Source organism: Protopterus annectens, chromosome 6.part0 (assembly GCF_019279795.1).
Source record: "Protopterus annectens isolate FY-2018-M chromosome 6.part0, PAN1.0, whole genome shotgun sequence".
Lineage (NCBI taxonomy): Eukaryota > Metazoa > Chordata > Ceratodontiformes > Protopteridae > Protopterus > Protopterus annectens.
In genome coordinates this window covers 1,025,323,998-1,025,349,252 of record NC_056737.1, presented here as the reverse complement: position 1 = coordinate 1,025,349,252, position 25,255 = coordinate 1,025,323,998, and positions in this window count along the sequence as shown.

Here is a 25,255-nt window from a genome sequence, read left to right as displayed (position 1 = left end):
TTAGATTCATTCATGATCCACTGATATGTTGTTATGACCTTTTCTAACTGCATTGATGGCTCCTTTCATACAATGTAGGTATATCAGTTAGTATCCGTTTGAATATTGTTACAAAAATCATGTATCAGTGCTCCCCAGAATTCTGCATTATGGGATGTGTATCTCTGCATTACCATGTGACGTTTGACTATATAGCTAATGTGAACAATACTTTTGAGTCTCTAATGCAACAAGTTATGAAATGCTATAGAACAATGATTGCTTTCTTTCCCTATTAAATTTAACTTCTGACACAGTGTCGATTATATGGTACACAGATCATGTACCAGTTGTCTTACCTTTGCTGTTTGGTATGATGTAGTATTTTTTTAAACTGAAGTAAAACTAATTTAGAAAACAGGCTTAGAAAATAGTATCTCTGTTGCTCACTCAGGGATCTAAAGTAGTTACTGTACATAGCAATCCATTTGAAAACAACAGCACATTTTTACAGTTCAAAATTTATGTGCATAAAGAAAACATTTTATAAAGTTATATATTTTTTATTCGGTAGTCATGATACTTCATAACTCCCTCTTCTAACAACACTTTGAAATATCGATCGTCACGTAATGTAACTCTTCTCCCTCTCAGTGTTATGCATCCTCAGCTACAAGATGAAATTTAAAGAAAAGAAAGCCTGATTCTAATTGTATATCAACATGTATATATTGTACCTGGATGTAAATCATTGTTATTTTTGTATTTTGTATAATGTTACTTACCAGTAACTTGTAACAGTCGTTATGTAACTATCTCATCAATGTACATGTAATATGTGGAGCTTTTCTTCCCAGGCCTTCACTGAAAATGGGCACTCCTAGGGCCAGTGGATTCTCCCAGAAAACAAATGCAAATAAATAAATAATAAATAAATACATGTAACAAATGCACCTGCAGCTGAACCTCGCGGTGTTTCCTTAGCACTCAGATACACGTTAATGTGACATTTTCATGTTACGAATATATTTGACTGCTTAACACTGTCATTGGTTATACAGCACATCACATGTTGCAGACAATACTTCTGGTATGAGACATGAGCCTAAACATAATGCCAGCTGCATGGGGAATGTCATCCTGGGCACAGTCCTTATTATCCAGAAAGTTCCAGCTAAAGATGACACAAACATTCTGCCACAGATTCTCATGGCACATATATATATATATATATATATATGTGTGTATATCTTCTTCTTTTCCCAGTTAGGAGTCGCCACAGCGGATCACCTGTCCACTCATGATTGGCAATGGAGTTTTACGGCGTTGAGTTGCCAGCTCGGTGCCCAACCTTCCACAGAAGGCACACACACACACACACACACACACACACACACACACACACACACACACACACACACACACACACACACACACTCACACCTAGGGCCAATTTGGAGTGTCCAATCCACCTGCAGCATGTCTTTGGGATGTGGGAGGAAACCAGAGCACCCGGAGGAAACCCACGCAACCACAGGGAGGACATGCAGACTCCGCACAGAAGGCACCCCAGCCGAGAATCGAACCGGTGAACCTCTTGCTGTGAGGCGACAATGCTAACCACTGCACCACTCTGGCCACCTATATATATATATATATATATATATATATATATATATATATATATATATATATTTATATAGATATATATATATATATATATATATATATATATATATATATATATATATATATATATATGTATATATATATATATATTTATATATACACACACACACACACACACACACACACACACACACACACACTACAACCTGTGAGAGATGCACTTGCATAGCCAAACTGAAAGCAAAGCTCTCTCCAGCCAAGATTGTGCTAGATGGTCAGGAGAAGGTTAACACCTGCACTACACCTCAAGCAACATGTAGCCCTTCAAAACCCACACCATCAACACCTGCACATAGCAACACTAAACCTACATATGTGGAGGCCCTTAACATTAACCTGCCCAAGCAACAAGGACCTTCGAAGCTGAAATGAAAACAAACACCAGTTACAACCAAAGTGACACATGCCACCCAACAACAGCCCCTAAGGCAAGACAGCGTACCCAACACTTTAGTCATAGGTGACTCCATAGTCAGGCACACTGATGTCCCACTCACCAGGCTGAGCAAGGAGAAAATTACAGTCAGCTGCCTGAGAAGTGCCAGGATCCGCCACATAACACATGCACTCAAATCCCTCCACAACAAGTACAAATATGGCTCTGTCATTGTCCATGCTGGAATGAATGACTTCAGATGTACCTCCCTGGACTACATGAAAAGAGACATGGAAGAGCTCTTGGATCATGTGGCTCAGGCAGGTATGACCCTAGCCCTGAGTAGCATCCTGCCTTCGCCCAGAATGGTACCACAGTATAAGGACAAAATGATTGACTTCAACAATTGGCTAAGCTTCTGGTGTCACTCAAAGGGGATCCAGTATCTGTCTACTTGGGATGACATGATCTACAAACCATGATGCTTTGTCAGAGAAGGTCTGCAACTGTCACCCCTGGGATTCAGGTTACTGGCTAAAGCTCTTGCCACCCCTATAGTGCCTTTTTTAGGCAAGGTTCAAAGGACAAAACCACCACCATAACAGATACAAGCATGCAAAATCTGAAGGTAATGCTACTCAATGCTAGAAGTCTAAACCTCAAAACGCAATCTCTGGAGGCACTCCTAAAAATGGAGAACATCGATATCTATGCAGTAACTGAGACCTGGTTCAAGACTCCAGAGAGCACCCTTGCAACACCAGGCTACAACTCTTACCAAACTTTTTGGCCACCAAACTAAGACCAAAACACTAAAGGTGGAGGAGTGTCCATATTCACCAAGGATATTTACACCTCCAAGCTAGCTGCCCAACACAATGCATCTGAAATTCTCCAGGTGCAACTACCACTAGGTAAGACTACAATGCAAATTTTAGCTTGCTACAGATCCCCCACCATGCCCCAAGATTCTCACTACACTTTTCTAAACATACTGGAAAATATTAAGATACAACCAAACACCCTAATACTGGATGACTACAACTACCCTACCATTAACTGGGAAAACTACTTGGGTACCAACAACTTTTCCCAACGGTTCTTAGAATTCATAAATTCCAGTGCCCTGGATCAACAAATCCATTGTCCCACCAGGGGCTCCAATATCCTAGACCTAGTCATTACCAACATGGGAGATAGATGCTCCACACCAGTGGTCACCCCCTCATTGGTCAGGTCTGACCATAAGCAAATCACCCTTGACATCCACATCCCACCCCCAACCCTCAGTAAGGAAACCTCTGTAAAAAACTTCTCCAAAGCTAACTTCATGCTACTTAAGTCAGAAGTGACAAACATCATGGCACCCATGCAGACAGAAGCTGAAAGTTCAACTGCTGAATCCTACACTAAGGCACTGTACGAGCACATCCACTTGTGCATGAATCATGCCATCCCAAATAGAACCAAGATGCTCTCCTCTGAAAAAAGGAAGCCAATCTGGTGGAGTACCTCAGGGTTCAGTCCTTGGATTGCTCTTGTTTGGCATCTACTTCTCTGAAGTACAGGCCAACACTAAGGGGCTCTGGCTAACAAAGTTCGCAGATGACTGCAAACTGGGAGCCATTATTGAATCCCCAAATCATGTGGACATTCTACAAAAAGGCCTTAGAGAAACAGATGCTTTGTTCTGCAGCCATGGGCTCAAGCTTAATGCCAAAAAATGTATAGCTATCCCATTTGGGAAAAACCATGTACCCATGAATTACCACATAGGTGGCAGTACACTAAACACTGAAAGTGTGACGAGAGACTTAGGACACCGGTGGACAGTGGTCTCATCTTCGATAACCACATCGCCACAACAGTCAGGAAATCCTTCTTTGTGGCACACCTCATCACTAAGGGCTTTTCATCCAGAAAAAATGAGGTCATCCCTCATGAGACCCATTATAGTGTCCAAAGTGTCTACTGCACGTTGTCGTAAGCTGGCAATATCGAGTCTGATATTTTCGGCACAACAATATCGAAAGTGAAGAACATCATGCAAGTAGATGGAAATCTCCGTAAGGGGAGATTTCTGTTTACTGCAATGTAGTGCAGTCTCGTAGTTGGTATGTTTAAGTAGGGGGTGTGGGGGGTGCAAGGGGGCTTGCCCCCCTGTCTACACCATTTCATTTTTATTTTCTGGTGATTTTTATTTTTTATCCGCATTCGAAAATTTAATAGTTCGATCATTTAGGATTTTTTTTTATTTGTTTTTTTTTTATGTTATTCGATGTTTTACTTAATCGATCAATAAAGTTCGACCTTTATTGATTCGATTAAGTAAACTTTTGATAACGTGATACAGACGCGAGTACAACGTCCCATTTGGTATGTACCTCACAAGACATCTGCAACAACTGGAAAGGCTGCAGAAATACCTCACTAAAAGAATCACAGGCCTAAAGCAGATGCCCTATGCTGACTGTCAAAAAAAACACCAGCTATATTCTGTGGCATATCATCTACTCAGAGGTAATCTCTGCTTAACATACAAGGCCATGTCAAACCCTGAGCTGTTGGACATGGTCCACTTAAAGAAATCCCAATCCCCCAGAGCCACACGCTCCAGGGATCTAAACCTTGTCATCACAATGAACAAAATGTGCTGGAGGGATAGGTTCCTGACCCAGGAGCTCCCCAGACTCTAGAATAGACTGCCCATACATGTCAAGCAGAGCGCCTCCTTGGCCCTCTTCAAAAGGAACCTTGACGATTGGATTGGAGATAGGAAATTCACCCCGGGGATCACATCAGTCACCCTGCTAGACAGGAGCCCAGAGAAGTAAATATTGTGGGAAGAAATATCCAGGGAATTGTTTGGCTAGGCTTTTATAGGCCCTAGGGCTAATAGCCTAGTACCAATCTATGAACCTATGAACATATATATATATATATATATATATATATATATATATCTGTACACACACACAGATCTTACTTTAAAGACTCAGGATCTTTAGACTCTGCATCCCCCAAGCTACTTAGCCAATGCTCTCTTTACAAATAACCTACCCAGTTGTGATTTCAGAACTAAAACAAATCACACTATTCACTTACACCTATTACAGTGTCCCTATTTCTGACTAACATTCCAACAGAAATTTTCTAGTACCAAAAAGCTAAGTGAAAATTTAAAATCATTTTAATACACATGATTCACATAGCACATAGAAACAGATCACATGTAATCAACATAGCATTGTCTACGTAAAGGACTGCAACTTTAAACTGGCATATGCAGTTATTTATTCCTACAAAAATCTTGCTTACTTTGAACTTCCATAAGATCAACTCTAATTATGGTAAATAAACAGTAGTAGACTGACAGACACTTCATAAAAATCCATTGATAAAGCACTCATATCAACTACCTGTCTCATAAACACTCCCCCACACACACACAAAATGACACATGCATGTACACACATAGTCTCCAACCAAACACTACTGAACAGGTGTATTACCCAGATGTGGTACACATGCAGACAAGCTTTAGACTTAAATAATCCCTTCAAAGTTTATATAACCAACACAAGATCAAATTTACCTCAACACTGAACCACACAAACATTCATCTCATATCACACTCACATCACCCACAACTCTGACCAAGCATTAACACATACACTTATATTTCACACACATAACAGGGGGCCTATATATGCACATACACAGAAAACCAACCCTCTGATCCCTTATATCATCACTTAGCATACCAATTCGACACACATGCACACGCGCACACACACACACACACACACACACACACACACACACACACACACACACACACACGCACACAAATAAACTAACACACACACACACACACACACACACACACACACACACACACACACACACACATACACACACACAAATAAACACACACACACATACTTACACACCAGAGGCAACCTGCATACTAACACACACATTAACAGAATCCACCAACAGGCTCTGTTAAATGATAAGGGAGGTTGTTGTTTTGTCCCACTGCATCTCACATGTGTGGCACCCCCAATAATTACATATATCAACTCCAAGATTGCAGAACAGTAAAGAAAGGACACATTTTCACTCCCTGCTGTTCTGTGACCTCTTACATAGTAATGCTAGCAGACATGATCATATAATTATTTGATTACATCTGCCAGCATTGCAGAAGTTTGATATTACCAATGTCCAACTATATGTAATCCTACTTTACGTATGTATGTATATTTAACATACCTAATATGTATAATATTTGCGTGTGTATATATATTACCAATGTCCAACTATATGTAATCCTCCTTTACGTATGTATGTATATTTAATATACCTACTATGTATAATATTTGTATATATATATATATATATATATATATATATATATATATATATATATGTATGTATGTATTACCAATGTCCAACTAAATATAATCCTCCTTTACGTATGTATGTATATTTAATATACTTAATATGTATAATATTTGTATATACATATATTGCCAGTGTCCAACTATATGTAATCCTCCTTTACGTATGTATGTATGTATATTTAATATACCTAATATGTATAATATTTGTATATATATATATATATATATATATATATATATATATATATATATATGTATAAATATGTATTACCAATGTCCATCTATATGTAATCCTCCTTTACGTATGTATGTATATTTAATATACCTAAAATGTATAATATTTGTGTGTGTGTGTATATATATATATATATATATATATATATATATATATATATATATATATATATATATATATATATATATATATATATATATATATATATATATACAGATAATATACAGATTTGCTATATATATATATATATATATATATATATATATATATATATATATATATATATATATATATATATATATATATATATATATATACCTGTAGATATAGCCAACCCTTTGGCTGACAGGTTTAATGAAAACTTCACTTCCCTGTCCCTGCCATATATACCCCAAACTATCCCAAACACCTGTCCCCTACCTTGTTTTTCTGAGTACTAAGTCTTAAATGCCCTCTCCAAGGCCAAAAGCACATCCTCTATGAGACCAGACAACATCCCAGGCTGTGTTCTACATGGGTTAAAACATGAATTAGCATTGCCATTGAGCACTCTTTTGAGTCCGAGGACTACTGGTTGGCTAATGAAGAAGCTATGAAAGAAGTTGCAATTACACAGAATAGGACATCGGAGGCACTCTACCAACTTCTGGAACGTGACTCAGTAAGGGACACAAAGAAACGATATCAGGTTGCAAGGCAAAGACAGAAAGATAAAGAAAGTAGTCAGACACCCTTCATAAGGGATGCCAGCAACAACCTGCTCACCACCCAGAGGACATCAAAGGCAGATGGAAAGAGATTTCCAGCAGCTTCTGAATGAAGAAAAGCCCCAGAAGCTGTACTGCCCCAGAAACAGCCTACAATGAGAGAAGAAGAGGAGCCCATCTTAGAAGAAGTAAGAACAGCACTAAGAAAATTGAAGTCAGGAAAAGCAGCAGGCTCAGATGAGGTCACAGCAGATATGGTAAAGATGCTGGGTGAGGTAGTGGAGACATGGCTCCTGAGGGTACTCATAGCAGTGTGGAGAGAAAGGCGTCTTCCAGATGACTGGAGAATAAGCATACTCATGCCAGTGTACAAGAACAAAGGGGACATCCACAACTGTGGGCAGTACAGAGGCATCAAACTCCTATCACATTGCATGAAAGTTCTGGAGATGGTGATTGATAAATGGATATGCAGAGCAGTAGAATGTAAAATGGGTGATGAGCAGTTTGGATTCAGATGTGGATGCAGCATAACTGACTTGATGTTTGCAGTAAGACAGATACTTTTCAAGAAGCTAGAGATGAGGAGAGAGTCCAACTGGGCATTCCTAGATTTGGAGAAAACATATAACAAGGTCCCAAGAAAGCTGATGTGGGCAGTACTGCAGTGGTTTGAAGTCCCAGAAACACTGGTGGAATTAGTGCAGGCTATGTACAAGGACCCAGTGACTCAAGTATGAACAGTGTTCAGCCTCACAGAGGGGTTCCCAGTGGGAGTGGGTGTACACCAGTGTTCAGCTCTGCGCCCACTGCTACTCATACTGGTGATGGAATACATTAGCAAACAGATTGGAGGAACATATCAAAGCTGCTTTATGCAGATGATGTGGCATTACAGGCAGACATTGAGCAAGAACTTCAGCAAAGGATATGCGAATGGAATGCAAACCTAAAGGCACATGGGATAACACTTAGCACAGATTAGACAGTGGTAATGGCATCAAATTGGGGAAATCAGAAGATGCTGAGAATAGATATAGAAGGGAAGATAGTGGAACAGGTAAAGAGCTTCAAGTATCTTGGAGGGATGGTTGAAGAAAACGGAAGTCTGAATGAAGAGGTCAAAGTTAGAATCAGAGGGGCTGCAGTCAACAGGCATGGAATGTCAGGTGTAGTTTATGACAGAAGAATGCCAAAGAAGCTGAAAAGTAAGGTGTGCAAGACAGTGGTGCGACCAGTACTACTGTATGGTACAGAAACCTGGGCAGTAAAGGCAGAGCAGTTGAAGAAGCTAGAAGTGATGGAAATGAAGTGCCTGAGATGGGTGGTAGGATGCACACTGCGGGACAGGTGAAAAAATGAGGACATAAAAGCAGAAGCAAAGTAGCTCCAATTGCAGAAAAGATCAAAGACAACAGATTACGGTGGTTTGGGCACATGTGCAGAAAGGCAGAAGATGATCTGGTGAGGAAGATTTGGGACAGACAGGAAGAAGGTAAGAGGAAGCGAGGATGTCCAGCAAAGAGGTGGATGGATTGTGTGAAAGAAGATCTGCACCTGAGAGGCATGAATGTTGAAGAAGGCAGGAGTGTGGCACTGAATCGAGAGAGAGTTGGTAACAGTTAACACAATTCCCCAACAACATGTAGAAAAATGGGAAAAAGGGGGCTGATGATGATGATGATGATGATTAAGCACTCTTTTCAATCACAGCCTAAACATTTGCTTCATCCTAATGGAATGGAAAACAGCTACCATCATCCCTTTACACAAAGGGACTGCATCCACGGACCACGGGAACTATAGACCCATTAGCCTGACCAGTCTTACCTGCAAAGCCATGGAACGAATCATCATGGACCTTATTAAGAAAGATATAGGAAATCTCCAAATGCTCGACTCCACCCAGTTTGGTTTTATCAAGGGGAGATCATGCCTGTTAAACTTGGTAGACTTCTTCAAGACAGTCAAATGAACCCTAGACAAGAGCAAATCTGTACATACAGCCTACCTAGACTTAGCCAAGACCTTTGATACAAACCCCACTCAGGCATCATTAATAAACTCAACCAGCTGGGTATCAGCTGGGAGGATGCCCCCCCCCCCGTTGTAGAAGGAAGTAGCAGTCCTCAAAAATCACAAAAACTGATAGGCCAAAGAAGAGCCTTGAAGACGATAGCGTGGACTATTGAGGATAAGAAGAAAATTATGTATTGTTACTATTATGTATTGTTACTGTTATGTATTGTTACTGTTATGTATTGTTACTATTATGTATTGTTACTATTATATATTGTTACTGTTATGTATTGTTACTGTTATGTATTGTTACTATTATGTATTGTTACTGTTATGTATTGTTACTGTTATGTATTGTTACTATTATGTATTGTTACTATTATGTGAAAAGCTCAGAATTTCCAGAGACAAGATATACAAAAGAATAATAGAGAAATTAGAGGAAAGAAAAATACTTCTACAAGAAAAACTGTCAGAAGCCTGAGATAAAACATTGTGTTTATTAATACAACAGATTTGTGGAAAATAATTTATAGACCAAGAAATTTGGATTATTTGGAAAAATTAACATCTGAAGAAGTATAAAAATGTAAACAACAAAACCAACAGAGTTTTGAAAAATTAAAAAAAAAAGAAATATGGAAATGGGAAAGAAAGAGAGATTTGATATGGTGCAATATTTATGCAAATTAGAAAGCCAAAATAATCAATATAAATAAGACAGCCCCAAAGATATTCAAAGAGAAATACAGGCAAAGGCATCCAGATATGGAACATTTCACAATAAAAAATAATATCACAAAGAGGGAGTATAGAAAAGAAGATTAGCAAAGTAGAAGTAAAAAAAAAGAAGAAGTTGAGGTTATGCAGTGCCTGCAAAGTGAAGGATTTGGTGTAGAAGGTCTAACACAGTATGATGGAGTGAGTCCCCAGAGTAAGGAGAAACAGGAAGATCAGGAGACATCTGAAGAGGAAATATGGACATGGGAAAGAAAATGAGATTTAATATGGTGTAATATTTATACAAAGGAGAAAGCAAAACTAACCAATACAAAAAGAGCAAAGATATCTGAAGAGAAACACAGGCAAAGGAATAAAGACATAGAAAACTTTACAATACAAAAAATAAGAAGACAAACAGAAAAAGCAGAAAATGAGATTAGTAATGGAGAAAAAGAAATAGAAACTAAGGTTATGGAGTACCTACGAAGTGAAGGATTCAGTGTAGAAAATCGAATTCAGAAAGCACCATAACAGGATTGAGTGACGGGCATCCACATTAAGGGTAATACAGTGGAACAGGAAGCAATTGGTAAGGTACCATATGAAGATATTTTGCAGCCTTCCACAGGAAACCAGTATAAATGTTCAAATTAAGCTGGACAGCAAGGAAAGGAACTGGAAACTGTGGAAAACTCTGATGCAGTCAATGTTGATTAGTGATAGGCCAGTGACTACCCATAAGACAGAACAACAGATGACACAGGATGAAATTGAAGAGTAGGTGCCACAGGAAAATCCTATAGAACTTTCTATAGAATGCCCCCAGGAAACAGAAAACAAACAATGTGTCCTTAGTTTAGGAGAAAATGAGCTAAGAGAAGAGTTCCTTGATTTGGTAGAGATGGATAGATATATTATGATCCATGAGAGAAATAGATTGCAGAAAGTCAATTAATCTCAAAAGGTAAGAAGCTTGATAAAACAAATGAACACAGTGATTAGGACTGTCCATAGAGATCCATGTGATATAACAGAAGAAAACAGGATATATTACTGCGCAGCTAAACTAATAACAGATAATGTCCTACTGCAAGAACAAAGGGTAGTGAGAGAAAGGAAGGGGAAAATCGAATACCATCATGGAAATATCGAATAGATAAAACTATAAAGCAATTAACACAAGAAGTGTCACTTTTGGAGGAGTACAGAACTGGGAACAGATAACAAAAATACTTAGAAAGACAGATGTGATAAAGGCAATGCACAGTATTAGAAGAGATCAGGATCTATCATGCACTCTCGAAAATATCAAACTAAAAATTTCAGCACAGGCAGAAAAACTTAGAAAAGTACAAAATAAGCAAGTTATTGATGACCCAAAAAAGTTATATAGAGAATTGGGAAACAAGGTAAAAGGAATTGAAAGACCACCAAAACAAGAAGAAATAGATACATTTTGGTATTTATGAAGATCCTGTGGAACATAACAAAGATGCTAAATGGATAGAAGAAGTAAAAGAAAGAATAAGAGGTTTAAAGGTGCAGAATATGAACTGGGATGAAGTAACAGTCAGAGAGATTGAAACAAAGTTAAGGAAAGCCTCTAATTGAAACCCCCGGCTAAGATGCAGTACCTAACTTCTGGTTAAAAATATTAACATCCTTGTACAAACATTTAGCCATGAGAAAGAATTATTTACATGCGCACCCCAAACAGACACTAACCTGGCTAACAACAGAAAAAAATAATGCTCCTTAAGAGTGAACCTGCAAGCTACCCTAAAAATTATAGACCAATAAATTGCCTTTTGGCGATTTATAATCTATAGTCAAAAGTAAAGTCAAAGTCAAAGAAAACTTTGTCATTCAGAACTACACAGCAGTGTAGCTGAACGAAATTACAATACTTCATTCTCAATGCAGGAAACAGTTGCACATCTAGACAAAGAAAAATTAACAAAATACCACAGCAGAATTTTAATAAGTAGCAATTTGTAAGTAAAGAAGGACAGCAGTGACATACCTCTCAACCTGGAAACATCAGAAATCTTGACAAGGTCCATGAAAAATAGGTACAAATCTGCATGCTAATTAACATAAAATTTGCATACATAATTGTGTAAACCCACCCCACCCACTCCAGTGGAAGTGTGGGATACCGACTTTCAAATGCAAACTGAGGGACAACCAAAATATGGCATCAGAGTCCCAATGTAGGCATTCCAATGTCCCATACCATTACCTGTCTCTTTCGCCCCATTTACCATAAACATTAACGTGTGCATACTGCTTTACTTCTACAATGATTATTTGGATTTTATTTTTATATTTTATAGCACAATGCACAAACACTAATAGACATCTGATAAACAAAGCAATACTGTCTCACAATGAAAATACTTGGCATTAAAATGTGTCTGCCTTGAAACTCACATTCATTGAAACAGCATTGAAACCCACACTATATCCAAAGAAAATGTATCTGGCCAGTGGTGGATAAAGATTACCTTTGGGTTGTTTTCAAATCATAGGCCCCTTGCACGCAAAACAAGAAACATACATATGTTCTTTGATGCACCTTCCTGACTTTATTAAATTATATTCCTTGTATAATACAGCACACTTGTTAGACTTACAGCACATTTTAAATTTATTTGAACATTTTTATGGTAGGAATGAAATAAAATGCATGAACCAATAATTACAAAAGTGCCTGCCCAATTAGGAACATTTCCATAATTAAAAGTCTACTTCCACACACAATATATATATATATATATATATATATATATATATATATATATAGCATATAAAGATGTAAAGTACCCAGTCCTTTTTATCTGCGACCTTTCTACAAAATTGGTTGGAGTTGAAATGCACAGTGAAGAGACTTAAATCTATACTGAAGCATAAATAGGATTATTTGGTGTGACAGGTATCTGACAAAAACTTCCATACTGGAATAAAATCCTTCTTCTTCTTCTTCTTTCAGCTTTTCCCAGTTAGGGGTTGCCACAGTGGATCATCTGTCCGCTCATGAATGGCAGTGGAGTTTTATGGTGTTGAGTTGCCAGCCCAGCGCCCAACCTTCCACAGAAGGCACACACATGAACACACTCACACCTAGGGTCAATTTAGAGTGTTCAATCCACCTACTGCATGTCTTTAGGATGTGGGACGAAACAGGAGCACCCGGAGGAATCCCATGCGACCACAGGGAGGACATGCAGACTCCGCACAGAAGGCACCCCAGCCGAGAATCGAACCGGAGAACCTCTTGCTGTGAGGCAACAATGCTAACTGCTGTACCACCATGTCCGCCCACTGGAATAAAATCCTAAATTCTGCAAATTAATGCATGTCTCTTACTATCCTCAAATCTATCTTAGGCAAATGCACTGGAAACCACTAATTTATCCCAGAGCTAGCCCACCTATGTTTTATGGACAAGTAGAGTATATAGTTGTGTATACAAGTGGGATTACAGAGGCCAGGATTAAAATAGTTTAATCTATCCCTTAGCAACAACCTATAAACATATGAAATATGGTCATGATCACCTAGGATTCTCACATTCACCCTTAAATCAGACTTTTTTTCTGAGACTTTTGCCTCTGTATGATGTGTTGATTTTTTTCTGCTCTTCTTGTACCTAAGTGAGATACCTTTCAAGTTTGCTTTGCATCCCTGATTTTTTTCAGCAGTGCTTCAGGTCCTGACATTTTCTTGTAAATATTCATTATAGTATATATTGATTCCATATTACTGGATAAACAATTACCTCTGCCCCTACAGCCCCCAAAGCAATATAGAATGTTGAATATGAATAAAGGTTTTCAGTACAATTTCAAAAGTCTTGATATAACTAGAATTACAAACAAACCACAGAAGATAATATGCCTATATATCTCCTTAGTTACAAATAGTAAATAAAAAATATGCAGTAGCAACAGCAGAAAGATAAAATGATGATAAAAAGAGTTTAATTACCAGATCATGTATCACTTGGCTATGGAAAGGAATAAATCCCTAGGGGGTAAAAAAAAAAAGAGAGAGAAATTCTGCAAGATATTTGTAAGATTGGAAAGCCTTCTATTGTTTTTGAATAGAACATGGGATGAGATTAATAGTATGTTTAATCTCAATGAGTTTGGTGAGTAAAGGAGACAGATTTTGAACAGATTTATAATGTTTGTTAGAAAGTAAGAATCAAGCTGATCTGTATGTGTCTTGAGAAGGTGGTTCAGTCTGACTTACATTTCTAAAAATAAACGATTTGTGATTGAAAGTAATGCTAGTGATTTTGGTGATTCAAGCAGTAGAGTTTGGGTATACTCATAATATTTTGCTTAAATATAGCTGTCAAGATAATCCATTTGTGTCTGAGAATGTGATTCAGTGTGAGCCACATTTCTATAAATAAATGTTTTGTGACTAACCTTGAAAACATTTTTGATGTGCAAGGTCTTCTAAAAGGATGACATTTCTCTCAGTCAAGGCCACCTTAGACTGGCTATGGCTTTTATAATATAAGATGTGCTAATGAAGTAATCACAGATGAAAACATAGCTTCAAGGAATGACCATCTTATACAGGCTTAATCAATGATTTATAGGTTCACATGTAGATACCAGTTAGTTGCTCCACCTCAGGCCATTTGTGCATAGCAAAAACACACATTAAACTGTTTCTGCAGCACAGTACAATCCTGGGGAGAATGTGTGACTACTAATCTAGTTGTCAAGCTTTCCTTCACACACACACACACACATGTACACACACACACACACACACACACACACACACACACACACACACACACACACACACACACACACACACGCACACACACCAGTCATTCAGAAGCAGTCGATCGTCGTTTCCTACCTGAAGCAGCTCGTTTCTTGAAGTTACCTTCCTTTATGAAGTAGCCCATAACACAAGTCCTTCTCGCTCCACTCGCACAAGCTGTGCAGCAGCAGTAGTATCCATTACCATAATGCAAGAACCAGAAGAAAACGCAAGTCCCTTTCTGAAGCCTTCCTGCTCGCACAAGCTCTGCATACAGACACCAGATTCTTCCCGCTCACAGATCCATTCAAGCAGCCAGCCAGAAATGAGCCCTTGAGCTCAATTCCGACAGGCTGATGGAGTTGACGTCATCGCTCATGGGATGACGTCAGCTCAAAAATGCAGGAAATACATTTTTAAATAAAAGCTGGTAAAATCGAAAATGAAGGGGTGCCACTCGGTAATCATGGTACCCCATTATTTGACCCCAAAACTCAGTAAAAAATGAGTAATTCAGTATGGTTGGGAGGTATGAGCAGTGACCCACACCCATTCCAGAACAGGAGAAAAGGAAGACAAGGAACAATATGATATACAGTCTGATATACAGTCTATACACGGGAATTGATGCCCACAGAGTTTATATCATTTAGATGAAAACACAATTATGGTAGTAGGGCAAAAGGGCAATAAAAAAAGTCATATGGAGCAAAGCATCACCTGTTGTAAAATAAAGTCATAGTGGAGAACTGTAAAAAAGGGAAGAAGATAGGTATGTCATGGATTGACTACAAAAAAGCATTTGACAGTATCCCATATTTATGGATAAAAAGTGCTTAAAAATGTATAAGATACAACCTACACTGATCAACTACATTACAGTGACCATGAAACAGTGGCAGACCATTTTGCAATTAAGCCATGATAAAGGACAAATTATTATTTCAGGGATAAAAATTCAAAGGTGGATATTCTAGGGTGACTCTCTGTCACCACTGCTATTCTGCCTTGCCCTTAACCCATTAACTCATTCCCTTCAGTACAAGTCTTTTGAGTGCGTACCTTTAACTCCTAGTAGGTGTGCCCTGAGCCTTTAAAAATTGAGTCATCACCTTGCAATTCTAATAGATACTCATTGACAGAGGTCAAATATCAGTACAATTATATTTGCCATCATGTATGCTTCAAGATAAAATATCCTGATACCTTATATGTAGCATGGTTTGAAATTATTAATGCAAGTATGAACAAGTAATATTTGACGCCTAGAGGAGCAGTAGGAGGTAACTGCAGAAACACTTGGAGACATCACTCGGATGTAATGAGTTAAGCTGTATACTTAACAGCTTAGGTCATGGCTACAATTTGGCTCCTAGAAAACAACAAAGTGTAAAGACTTTTCATCTTCTCTTTGTTGATGATTTAAAAACCTCATCAAAGGATGAGGAAATGAAAGCACAACTGCAAGTTATCAAATACTTTTTCAGATGATAAAAGAATATAATTTGGCATTGATAAATGTGCAAAAGCAACCTTTAAAGCAGGAAAACTGCAGCACCAAGAAAACATCAGTTTGGGACAAGAATGTGATATAAAAAAAACTTGAGCAAGAGGGAGTGTGTAAATATTTTGGAATTGATGAAGGATCGACAATAAAACGTGAACAAATGTGAATAAAACTTAGTAAGGAATATTTTAGAAGCCTTAAATTTATCATGAAAACAGCATTGACATCTAGGAACAAAATTTGCTCTTCCTGTCCTTACTTACAGTTTTGGAGTGATTGACTGACTCCAAAACATGTTGAGTAGATTAGATAGGAAAACAAGAAGGATGTTTCATGCTCATCAAATGATTTATAAAAATCATTGCATACCAAGATTATATATTCCCCATTCTGAAGGAGCGAAGGGCCTTCTTGAAATTGATTACATCTATAGATCTGCAAGACCCAAACATATGAAAGTTTTGAAAAATGAGGAGATAAAATCTAAGATAACTTTCTTACTTAGTCTTGCAGAGGGGCTTCTGTGTCAAGCAGGAATGGAAATCAAACCAGAAGTAAATAAAAAAAGGCAGCAATTAAATGTGCCAAAAAAAGACAGAATATAAGGTGAAGGATCAGATGAGAAGGCAAGAATATGTAAAATGCATATATATAGTTGCAAGAAAGCCAAATTAATCAATATGAAGAAGTCAACCCCAAAGTTATTTGAAGAGAAATACATGCAATGGCATCCAAATATGGAAAATTTCACAACAAAAAGAATAATATCACAAAGATGGAACGTAGAAAAGGAGATTCGTAAAGTAGAAGTAAAAACAAAATAAATTAGAAGTTATGGAGTACCTGCGAAGTGCAGGATTTGGTGTAGAAGGTCTAATAGGTTACATCACAGCATGATAGAGTGAGTCCACAAAGTAAGGAGAAACAGGAAGATCAGGAGACATCCGAAGAAATAATATGGACATGGGAAAGAAAAAGAGATTTAAAGTGGTGTAATATTTATGTAAAGGACAAAGCAAAACAAACTAATACAAAAAGGGCAACACCAAAGATATTTCAAGAGAAATACAGGCAAATAAATCTGGACATAGAAAACTTTACAATACAAAAAATAAGAAGACAAAGAGGAAAAGTAGAAAAAGAGATTAGTAATGGAGAAGTCAAAGAAATAGAAACTGAGGTCATGGAGCACCTGCAAAGTGAAGGATTAAGTGTAGAAAATTTAATGCAGAAAATACCACAAAAAAATAGAGCAATGGATATCCAAATTAAGGGGAAACCAGTGGAACAGGAAGCAACAGGTCAGGTGCCATATCAAGATATTTTGGAGCCTTCCACAGGAAACCAGTAAAAATGTTAACTTGAAGCTAGACAGCAAGGAAAGGAACAGGAAACAGCAGAAACTCTGATCCAGTCAATAAAATGAATAAATGCAGTTGCCAACAGGCAAGAGACTTCAAAACACTTCAAAATAAAAATAAAAAATGATCACAAACCACATAAAAGCTTGTCACTGTTTAATAAAATTAAAAGGTCAAACGACTGAGTGCTTTCGCCTTCTCATATACCAGGCTTCTTCAGACTCGTTTGAGATAACAAGTCAGCAAACCATAAGTACTCTCCAAGGCAAAGTCTGCAACCAATCACATTCTGTCACACACATCATTAAAAAGAAACACCATTTAGATACTTAAAGTTACATTTGCAATAGGTAATAGAACCACAACAAGAGGTATAAAACCTCAGCAGGAGATAAGACACTTCAGGGAAATTAAAAACAGGCATCCACACAACGCCTTATTATACACAGTACAAAATATGCTAATTTTAAGAGATTCTTCTTTTTTGTGATTGATAAGGTGGTAACCAACAAAAAGGGGAGGTGATGCTAAATTGGAAGGAGGGGTGAAGGAGATGAAATGGCAAATGAGATTGAATGCTACTGTTTTACCAGGGCTCAATGATAGTATTTCACTGGCACCTGTATTAAAACAAAGAGCTTGTCAAGTTTCAGGCAAGTAATGACTTTTAAGAACTTTTCTGAAAAATATTAATTATTGTTCTATTACCTATTGCAAATGAGCTTTAAGTATGTAAATGGTGTTTTTTTAATTATGTGTGACAGGATGTGATTGGTTGCGTACTTCGCCTTGGAGAGTACTTATGGTTTGTTGAATTGTTATCTCAAATGCACAAAAAAGTCAAAATAACCACTTGAGCTCAAATAAGACCAATAATATCCAACAAGAAGCCCAAACGGATTGCTTCACCATCCATTTGGGCTTTTTGTTGGATATTAATATTATCTCAAATGATGCTAAAGAAGTCTGGCATATGAGAAGGCGAAAGTACTCAGTCATTTGAGTTTTTAATTTTATAAAACAGTGACAAGCTTCTATGTGGTTTGTGATTGTTTTTTATTTTTATTTTGTGTCTGATGCAGTCAATGTTGAGGAGTGATAGGCCAGTGAGTTCCCCTATGACAGAGCAATGGATGGCACAGGATGAAATTGAAGATAATATGTCACAGGAAGATGATATAGAACTTTCTATAGAATGCCCGCAGGAAACAGAAAACAAGGGATGTGAACTCAGTCTGGAATAAAATGAGCTAAGAGAACATTTGCTTGATTTAATACATATGGATAGATATATTAAGATAAATGAAAGAAATAGACTGCAGAAGATCAATAAAACCCAAAAAGTCAGAAGTTTGATAAAACAAATGAACACAGTAATTAGGACTGTCCATAGAGGCCCATGCGATATAACAGAAGTAAACAGGATATATTACTGTCCAGCTAAATTAATAACAGATAAAACTCTACCACAAGAACACTGGGTAGTAAGGGAAAGGAAGGAGAAAAATTGAATACCATTATGGAAGTATCAAATAGAGAAAACAATAAAGCAATAAGTGTCAATGTTAGAAGACTATAGAAGAGGGAATAGATCAACAAAGATACTAAGAAAGATGGATGTGATAAAAGCTTTGTGCAGTATTAGGTTCATAGGTTCATAGGTAAGTAATAGGCTGTCTGCCCAAGGGCATATGTAAGCCTAGCCAGAATGTGTTGGCTTTCACCGCCCCTTTAGATTAGTTCCCTGTGCCTCTGTCCAGCAGAGCCATTAGTTCCCTGTGCCTCTGTCCAGCGGAGCCACTGCAGTGATCCCCGGGATACATTTTCTGTTTCCCATCCACTCGTCAAGGTTTCTCTTAAAGAGTGTTAGTGAGGGGCTCTGCCTAATGTAGATTAGAATTCTGTTCCAAAGCATGAGGAGTCTCTGGGACAGGAATCTATCCCTCCAGCAAGTGTTATTTATCATTATGGTGAGGTTTAGATTCCCTAGAGCATGTGGATCTCGGGGATTTGTTTTTTTTTTAGGTGGAGCATGTCCATCAATTCTGGGTTGGACATGGCCTTGTATGTCAGGCAGAGATCACTTCTGAGTAGGCGGTATGCAAACGAGTACAGCTGGAGTTTCTTCAGTCGGGCTGCATAGGGCATCTGTTTGAGGCCAGTAATCCTCTTGGTGAGATACTTCTGTAGTCTTTCCAGCTGTTGTAGGTGTCTTGTAAGGTACATTCCAAATGGGGCGTTGTACTCTATGGTGGGTCTGATGAATGATGAGTAGAAGGGCACAATAACCTCTTTTGTTCTAGATGCGAACCCTTTTATGATTAGGTGGGCCACAAAGAAGGATTTTATAACCACCAAGGCAATATGATTATCAAAGGAGAAATTACTATCTACTTGGGTCCCCAGATCCCTTATTTCATTTTCTATATTTAGGGGACTACCACGTATGTGGTAGTTTGAGTGTACTTTGTGTTTTCCAAAGGGGATGACTATGCACTTTTTGGCATTTAGCTTGAGGCCATGATTTTGACACCAGGTATCCATCTCAGTGAGACCATTCTGGAGGATGTCTGTATCAGCCGGAGAGTCAATTATGGCCCCCAGTTTGCAGTTGTCTGTGAACTTGGTCAGCCATAGTCCTCCTGTGTCTGCCTGTACCTCTGAGAAGTATATACCGAACAGGAGTGGTCCCAGGACTGAACCCTGGGGGACGCCACTTGTAACCGGTTTAGAGTTGGACCTAGAGCCTGCAACTCTCACCATGTGGGTTCTATCCGTGAGCCAATTGGCAACCCATCTTGTGACATAGGGGTTTATGTTCAAGCTGGTGAGCTTGTCTATAATACCAGCATGGGGAATGGTGTTAAAAGCCTTTGCGAGGTCTAGGTAGGCTGTGTGGACCTCCTTTCCCTCATCTAAAGCCTTGGTAACTGTCTCAAATAAGTCCACCAGGTTTAGGAGGCATCATCTGCCCTTAGCAAAGCCAAACTGGGTAGGGTCCAGAGTTTGGAGGTTCCCAATGTCTCTGTTAATGAGTTCCATGATGATGCGCTCCATAGCCTTGCAGACAAGGCTAATCAGGCTTATAGGGCGATAGTTCCTGGGGTCTGTTGTGGCTCCACCTTTGTGGAGCGGGATAACTGTTGCTGTGTGCCACTCTATGGGTATGTAGCCTGTAGAGAGGCTGAGTTTGAAAAGTGTGTTTAGGTGAGGGGTTAGTTAATTTTGGATTTCTTGTAAGACACAGCCTGGGACACCATCCAGTCCCATTGAAGCTGTGTTTTTGGCTTTGGATAGAGCTGTTTTAACCTGTGTGTCATTGATTGCTGGGGCTTTACATTCTTCTGGTATGGTTATGGGCCCTTTAGGGGGTGAGAGGGGGGTGAAGTTTGCACTAAACCTGTCTGCCAGAATGTTGGCAATATCAGTTGGTTCAGTGTATTTTGTGCCATTCTGCACTAACTCAGAGCAGATCTGAGAGTTTCCACTTAGGTTCTTGACATAGCTAAAGAATGCTTTGTGGTTATCTTTGGAGTCCTTGGCAATTTTTCTTTCAAAGCTAGCCTTGGATGATTTTATGAGGGATTGTAGTTTCTTGCTGATACTGATCAGGGATGTTTTTCCTTCTTGGGAGTTTACTCTTTTCTGTACTAGTTTCCTCCTTCTATTGTATAGCTTGCATATGGCAGGGGTCCATCAGACTGGTTTCCTTTTCTTGGAGGAGTGAGTCTTGGTTTTGCTTGGGATAGCACGATCCATGCATTCTTGCAGGTGCTTATAGAGTGCCTTTGTAAGGGATTCAGCAGCTTGGACAGTGTTGTCCTTTAGCATGGGAGCTATGAACCTTTCCACCTCAGTCTTAAGTAACGTGAAATTTGCTTTTGAAAAGTTTTTCATGGTGGTTTTCTTGATTGGGGGTGGGGAAGGAATGTGGATATCCAGAGTGATTAGTCTATGGTCTGATCTAACCAGAGAGAGGTTGACCTCTGGAGTAGAACACTGGTCACCCAAGTTGGTGATGACCAGGTCCAATATGTTGTCACCTCTGGTGGGGATGTTGACCAGTTGATCCAAGGCGTTTGAGTTTAGAAATTCTAGGAAGCGTTGGACAAGGGAGTTAGTAGTGAATAGTTCTCCCAGTTAATGTTTGGGTAATTGAAATCACCCAGTATTAGGGCATTTGGTAGGACCTTCATATTTTTCAGTGCCTCCAGAAACACGGAACGAGGGTCCTGTGTCATGGTGGGTGATCTGTAGCAAGCTACAATTTGAATTGCAGTTTTGCCCATTGTTAGTTGCACATGGATGATCTCTGAGGCCTTGTGCTGTGCTACTAACCTGGAGGTGTGGGTATCCTTGATGAATATGGATGCACCCCCGCCTTTTGTGTTTCAGTCCAGGTTCTGTGGCCGAAAAGTACGGTATGAGTTATAGCCTGGTAGTGCTGGGGTGCTCTCTGGAGCCTTAAACCAGGTTTCTGTTACTGCGCAGATATCGATGTTCTCCATACTGAGGAGTGCCTTGATTGCAAGTTATAGCCTGGTAGTGCTGGGGTGCTCTCTGGAGCTTTAAACCAGGTTTCTGTTACTGCGCAGATATCGATGTTCTCCATACTGAGGAGCGCCTCGATTGCAAGTTATAGCCTGGTAGTGCTGGGGTGCTCTCTGGAGCCTTAAACCAGGTTTCTGTTACTGCGCAGATATTGATGTTCTCCATACTGAGGAGTGCCTCGAGTGCATGCATTTTGAGGTTTAGACTTCTGGCGTTGAGTAGCATCACCATTATCATTATCATTACCATTATCATTACCATTATCATTATCATTATCATTATCATTACCATTACCATTATCATTATCATTACCATTATCATTATCATTACCATTGCCATTATCATTACCATTATCATTACCATTACCATTATCATTATCATTATCATTATCATTACCATTATCATTATCATTATCATTACCATTATCATTACCATTATCATTACCATTATCATTACCATTATCATTATCATTACCATTACCATTATCATTACCATTACCATTACCATTATCTTTACCATTATCATTATCATTATCATTACCATTACCATTATCATTACCATTATCATTACCATTACCATTACCATTACCATTATCATTACCATTACCATTATCATTATCATTACCATTACCATTATCATTATCATTACCATTACCATTACCATTATCATTATCATTATCATTACCATTACCATTATCATTACCATTATCATTACCATTACCATTATCATTATCATTACCATTGCCATTATCATTACCATTATCATTACCATTATCATTATCATTACCATTACCATTATCATTATCATTATCATTACCATTACCATTATCATTACCATTATCATTACCATTATCATTATCATTATCATTATCATTATCATTACCATTATCATTACCATTACCATTACCATTATCTTTACCATTATCATTATCATTATCATTATCATTACCATTATCATTACCATTACCATTACCATTACCATTATCTTTACCATTATCATTATCATTACCATTATCATTACCATTACCATTATCATTACCATTACCATTATCATTATCATTACCATTACCATTATCATTACCATTACCATTACCATTATCATTATCATTACCATTACCATTACCATTATCATTACCATTATCATTATCATTGCCATTATCATTACCATTATCATTACCATTATCATTATCATTACCATTATCATTACCATTATCATTACCATTATCATTATCATTACCATTATCATTATCATTATCATTACCATTACCATAATCATTACCATTATCATTACCATTACCATTATCATTATCATTACCATTACCATTATCATTATCATTACCATTACCATTATCATTACCATTACCATTACCATTATCATTACCATTATCATTACCATTATCATTATCATTATCATTATCATTAGCATTGCCATTATCATTATCATTGCCATTATCATTACCATTATCATTATCATTACCATTATTATTACCATTATCATTACCATTATCATTATCATTAGAACAGACCAGGATCTATCATGTCGCAAATAACAAACTAAAAATTTCAGAGCAGGCAGAAAAGGTTAGAAGATACACAGATAAATATAAAGGAAAAGTACAAAATAAGCAACTTATGGATGACCCAAAAATGTTTTATAGAGAACTGGGAAACAAGGTAAAAGAAATTGAAAGACTGGCAAAAAAGAGGAAATAGATGCATTTTGGAGAAGTATCTATGAAGATCCTGTGGAACACAACAAAGATGCTAAATGGACAGAAGAAGTAAAAGAAAGAATAAGAAGTTTAAAGATGCAGGGTATGAAATGGGATGAAGTAACAGCCTGAGAAATTGAAACAAAGTTAATGAAAGCCTCTAACTGGAAAACCCCAGGCCCAGATGCAGTACCTAACTTTTGGTTAAAATTATTAACATCTTTGTATGAAGATTTAGCCATGAGTAAGAACTATTTATATGACCACCCCGACCAGACACCAACCTGGCAAACAACAGGCAAAACAATGCTCCTACTTAATAGTGAACCTGCGAGCTACCCTAAAAATTATAGACCAAAAACTTGCCTTCCGATGCCATGTAAACTATACATGGGAAGTGATGCTGACAGAGTTTATAGTTAAGAAAACTCAATTATGGCAGTAGAACAAAAAGGCAATAAAAGAAAGTCATACGGAACAAAGGATCATTTGTTGTTAAATAAAGTCATAGTGGAGAACTGTAAAAAGGGGAAGAATCTAAGTATGGCATGGATTACCTATAAAAAAGCATTTGATAATATTCCTACATTCATGGATAAAAGAGTGCTTAAAAATGTATAAGATACACCCTACACTGATCGACTACATTACAGTCACCATGAAACAGTGGCAGGACACTTTGCAATTAAGCCATTATAAAGGACAAATTATTATTCCAGGGATAACAATTCAAAGGGGGATATTCCAGGGTGACTCTCTGTCACCGTTGCTATTCTGCCTTGGCATTCACCCATTAAGCTGTCTATTAACAGCTTAGATCATGGCTACAATTTGGCTCCTAGAAAACAACAAAGTGTAAAGACTTTTCATCTTCTCTTTGCCAATGATTTAAAACTGTATAGCCCGTCAGATGAGGAACTGAAAGCAGAGCTGCAGGTTGCCAAAACATTTTCAGATGATGTAAGAATGTCATTTTGTCTTGATAAATGTGCAAAAACAACCTTTAAAGCAGGAAAACTGCAGCACCAAGAAAACATCAGTTTGGGACAAGAATGTGACATAAAAGAACTCGAGCAAGAGGGAGTGTATAAATATCTGGTAATTGATGAAGGATCAACAATAAAATATGAACAAATGCAAATAAAACTTAGCAATGAATACTTTAGAAGACTTAAATTAATTCTGAAAACAGTGTTG